Genomic DNA, 6,000 nt, shown 5'->3' with positions numbered 1-6,000 from the left:
CGATGTGAGCGAATCACACCATCGTCATGCATCGCTAATTTTCCATAGTGTTTCGTACACCGACGTCGGTGACCGAACGAATATACATACGAGCCTGCGTGGAGCATTGTTACGCCAAAATCAGTGCGACTGACCTGCCGCCGTCATTAATATTTAAGCTACGTACCTGAAACGAATGATTATGTTCGCAATTTGCATTGCACAACGTGATGAGGCGTAGATGTGTCAAGTATACACCAGCTGCTGTTTAACTATGAAAATAGCAAGCAAATAAAGATAAGGTTGTTTGAACAAAGTCAGCAAATCAAATACATTTTAATCCTGTACCTACACGAATTAATATTAGTTTGTATTTACAATATAACATGATATAAACAAGTGCTCCGTATCCTCCAAATTCCAATAAGTATGTATCCACTGACCCCAAACTGTCTACTTTTCCGGATGTTAAGTACAATAGCATTGGCTTCGTCGCTCGAGTTCCATCGCTGCCGGTAATTCGCACGGTCGCCGTCATGTTTGAGGGCGCTGCGAGCGACGCGTATACCTACCGCACACAGATAAAATCATAATGATTTAATTATTATTTTGTGTCATCATGACCTTGTACGCAGAGCGTCGGTCATGCCTTATCTCAGATAAATTAAAATGATTAAAGGTCGGAATGTCGGTTCAGAGAATACGGCAATAAAACACCACAATAATGGAGAGGATTCACACTCATGCAATGTCATATGATGCTTAAATAGAGATACATATCTTATCTTGATTTTATTAAATACTTCAAAATTCTTAAGCAGAGTTCGTTTTTCAGTATTTAACCCAGCATCACCATGTAAAATCCACGACCGTTACTGTAACACTTTAGTGCAAAGCGTGTCCAATTTGGCAATAAATTGAGCACCTATTGTTATTTCTAGGCCAATAGCTAACTGCTAATGTAGTATCACATTTTTACAATATCGGAATGATATCAGCCAAGTGATTGTTGCTTGGCCCGTATTGTAGCATTTTTTCCAATACGTTGGCCTAAGATAGGTTGGTAGGCGTCATGTCTTACGAAATACTAGCGAAGAACTAGCGGATATGTTGTTAAAGCGAACTATATGTAGTACATAAATTATAAATAAGGAGTGTTTGTAAATTTTGATAAAGCAGGTATTCTTCAAAATTATTTTTAGGCTAGTCTATTTCTAAACGTAATATTGTTTCCTTTAAGCGGAATTTAAAGAAACGTTTAGGCTTGCCAGTATATATGTGGCGCCCATTAAAGACAGGCTCACTTGCTGGTTGAGAATACTCAGAATAATACTAAGTAACAGAAGTTAATCACTTTGCCGTGCCAGATGTAAAAAAAGTTATTACTGCCATAGTATAGAATTCTACTAATAAAATGTTTAATATACATAATATTATAGAAATCCAAAACATAACAAACTTACACCTTTTATCAATGTTACAAATAATAGTGACATGTTGAAAATAGATTTTTTTGTTTGCAACCTTGTTTGTTTGTTTAATATTATCTTAAAGTATTTGTTTGATGATTTCACTAATTAAACATTTTCTTCTAGTTCAAAGTTACACGAAACATGAGTCGAGCGTGTGATTTTCAGCTGACTGCGGTATTAGTATGGTCAGCTTTTTATATAATATTTATTGTTTTACAATCAGCAAATGACGAATAGCGATGTGCAGTTATATAACATAGGACACAAACTTTAAATAACATATGAATACTTATGTATATAGAAATTCTGTATATTATTTTATAACACGAAGAAGAAACTATAAGGGCCGTCTCTACAAATTCGCAATGTAGAGGCTTTTAATTCTAACAATATAGTAGAAGGGACCAAAATTATGTATTTTATATTTATTGTTTACATCGATTCAATAATTTTATTACCATTTATCTTACCTTCTGGATTACCAGTTCGCTCTGCATTAATAATTTATTTTGTTGTACTTTATAAGTACATACCTAAATATGTATTTGTATTGAAACTTCTTTTTCAATATTACAAAACCAGATCTTTCTCGAAATACAGTATGCACCCAGCCCAAGGTTAAGTATCTTTTAAAAGTGTAAAAGACGCAAAATAAAGAAACACAATACAACCAATAAAAAATATTCCGCTTACATTCTCTATTGTAGAATCAATGAACAATAAATTACACTAATCACTATCTTAAGTATAAACAATTTACAAAAAAAAAACTTTACTGTTATTTATTATGACTTATCAATGAACTTGGCGGAAATATTATATTGTAAAAATTTTACTATCAGCACAAAACCTTGAAAAAAGTAACACCGGTACCAAAGAGCATTACCGGTACCCTTTGTTTTTACATAATAACTCAAGGTTGGGCATTACATAAAGTACACTGCAGATGCGATAACCTACTTACCGAAAACAAATATTTATAGGTAATACTCATGGACAATTTAAATCTTTATTTTTTATATGAGTTTGAACATTGTCGCTGAGATAAGCAAGTGCATTTACTAAGAATTTTAAAAGGAAATCATAATAGCATGTGAAATCATAATAGCATCTGGGCCTTTCATATTTTTTTTTAATAAACTTACAGTTATGGAATTATAAATATATTTAATTTTTGTGATTGACTCATTGTTATTCGTAAAATATCGGTTAGCTATTTTCTCTTGCTTATATACCCTTCTGGATTACTGTACAAGTTACTAAGTAAAAAGTAGGTCTATCGTAATACAGAATCTACCGGGGCATATAAAAAGCTCTGCTGTGTCCAATTCTGGAGCCAAGCAGCGTGCAAATACCGTGGAATCCCAATATTACCATAACCTTAGTAATTATTTGTCAGTTGCGTATAATTTTACTCTCGTTTTTTGTAGTTTTTGCACTAACCGTTGGGCATGTAACTTGCTAACTTTGAATTAAATATTTATATGTCGATTGACCCGTCATACCCGTCATGGTTAATTAAATTTCGCATTATTTGAAGCCCTTGTAAATACAAGCTGTAGAACAGGTGGCATTGTTCGGTAACTTGGAGAAATGCAATGTCTTGAGTTGATATTTATATTTGCCGCACTCTACTCGCCAAGGGCTATCGTATACTTTTTCGTGGCACGATGAAGAATAACTTATTTTAGATATATTCTGTTATAAAAATATTATAACTAGGCATCACCTTGGAAACAAAGAAACTGTTCATAAAAATAGGTAGAAACAGACTTAAAATATACAATATAATGTGCAATCGATTAAGTTAAAGTTCCATTGTATAGAATTATTGCATAAACTTTAATAAACATAGATATTTATTGTTTTAAAAATAAACCATAAAATAAATAACAATCTCTGAACGAGAACATTTAACTTGCAGTTACGTCTTTATTGCAGGACACTCATTCTATTTTTAAACCTGCCAGCCAAACAATGGCACAAGAATTTGTCGTATTTATAGAACAAATTGGCCCCTGCCAGTCTGCCAGAAAAAGCGAACAGGTATCTAAGTGGTTAAACATAACAAAGAAACCTTGCGGTATTGTTATAAACGTGTTTTTGTGAACTTGGATTAGGTGAATAAAGTCTTTCCACGATCGCCAATTTTTGGTCGAAGAAACCGTATATTTAGAACATGGTTTCTGGTTAGCGGAGTAAGCACCTACGTTGATGTACACGACCAATTCAAATATTTATAAACACTTAGATGTTCATAAATAGTAAGTATAGGGTAATAATATCTATAAATAAACATGCATACTAACTAATTGAATTATTTAACGAATACCCTCTCAGCAATGTTTAAATAACGGCAGGTATCCCAATTACCTGCAGGAACCCTTAATATAAAAAGATAGCAAGTATAGTTAAAAACTCTTTCTCATTTCAAAGTGTTCAAGCACGGAAAAAATAGAAGATTATATGGAAAAAGTTCCATTCAGCCATCATCTAAAAGGGTCTTGAAAAAATGCATTTAGGTGTATTTACCAGTCGGTATTGTCCTTTAGGAATGAGCTAACTTAACCATAAAGTTTCATAATTCATCTGTAAATTAATATAAATCACATCAATATATCATGTTGATATAATATTTATGATAACTTTGTACATTAGTAAAAAAATATACAACAATGAGCAAGCGCATAATATTAATGAAAACCAAAAATTTTACAAGTTAAAAACATCGTAACTTGAGCACACCGTAACCTGAGCCGGTTCACTATTGAAATGGAACAAATAATCCACGACCGTACTTTTTGTGATTATCCCGTCAATAATTCGGCGGGGTATAGATTCCTATAACTTCATGTATCGATGTGTTGAGATATTATATAATGAGAAACAAAGTCCTTGTTTATGAATTTTTTTCTTGCATGAACTTGTTTTGTGTACGTTTAGTTTTCTCTTGGAATGTCACGAGATCTTTTTTTTCCATTTTATCATAGTACATTGTTTCCACGCGCTAACAATACATTTATATTCCTGCCATTAATAAATAGAAAAATTAGAACGTTATTGCTATCAGAACATGAGCCAATGGTATTGGTCCAATACAATACACAAATGGAAACACCTCTCAATTCGATGTTGCTAATTCCCTAAACAATACTTAAACCCATTTGTCCACAAAACGAATTTCCATAAATGTATGTGTTACTAGGTATCATTGTATAACAAAGCAAATACCAAAATTCAATGAACATAATTGAATAAAATATGTAGAATCTTTATTTTAGCAACCTACACTTCCCAATTAGTGTGTTCGCTTTGTGATTGAACGATATCATGAGTTAATGTAAGTACTTATTTGTTTTGATATATAAACTATGCTTAAATGGTTTCCGTATACACGTTACTATCTAATCTAAGTAGTCCATTACAGAGTTAACGTTTGTAGAGTTGCTTGTTTTCAAAGTACTTTACATTATATTGTATGAACTGTCCAGCTTACTTCATACCATGGCGTTTAGATGTATCAATAAAACAAATAAATAGGCGTTCAAGTTGACATTTAAGATACGATGATAGCACTTTATCAAAAAGTTACATAACAAAATCTGGATAAATCTTATCTCTTGCCAATTCTAGAAATCAAAAATATCTGAATTAATCATAAGTAAATACGTTTTGATAAACTAAATAGAAGCCATAGTAGCCTAAAACAAGTGAATTAAAAATTCGTTGGCATTTCTGTTGAACTTGACATTGAACGACTATGTAAGTGCGCACATGCAGACACCGTGATATTAATAAACTAACGCAAAACCAAGTGTTTCTATTTGAAATTGTTTGTAATGAGGATGATAAGTTGCAAGTAATAGCTATATTATTACTAATTAAGTAACTAGGAACTAATAGAGTTAATTATGTAACCTCAAACATAATATAAGTTTCATCAAACATTTGATTGCAAACCGCAATTATTATTGGTTGACATCTGAAAAAAGGATATTGCCACATAATTATTTCTAGGTCCATAAATTTTAACAGGATGATGACAGGATGGCCCCTGTTGGATAGATCGATGACCTCAATGTAAAGGCCACAGCCAGGGACTCGTGTTATATTATAGATACCTACTATATTACCCAACGCAAAATGCCTATTGAAGCTTTTTTGTTAGAAGCGTTTTTGAAATAATGTAATTTTCTCATTCGTAGAATATAAGTGTTATGGGAATCACTATAAACTTGAATGGCACAATTTATCGAGCAGATGGAACAGTTTCTGCTAATATTTACTTACCAATTTTAAATTATAAAGATCAAATAACATAGATTTGTTATCATGTTTCTAAATAGAAATTGCATAAAGGTTACGAAAGTAAGTCCCGAACTCGATTACAACATTAGTTTTCTAATTTTTTCACAAATTGCATCTTGCGAAACGTTTATTTTCCGTTCTATTACAAGAAAACGCATGGACCTTGTACCGAAAAGATACAACTCTGGAAGGTTCCATTCATTTCGTAAAACTCAAGCATCAAATGAAACGATAATACTAT

This window comes from Manduca sexta, chromosome 16, assembly GCF_014839805.1.
Source record: "Manduca sexta isolate Smith_Timp_Sample1 chromosome 16, JHU_Msex_v1.0, whole genome shotgun sequence".
In the NCBI taxonomy this organism is placed as follows: Eukaryota; Metazoa; Arthropoda; class Insecta; order Lepidoptera; family Sphingidae; genus Manduca; species Manduca sexta.
This window is presented reverse-complemented; position numbering follows the sequence as displayed.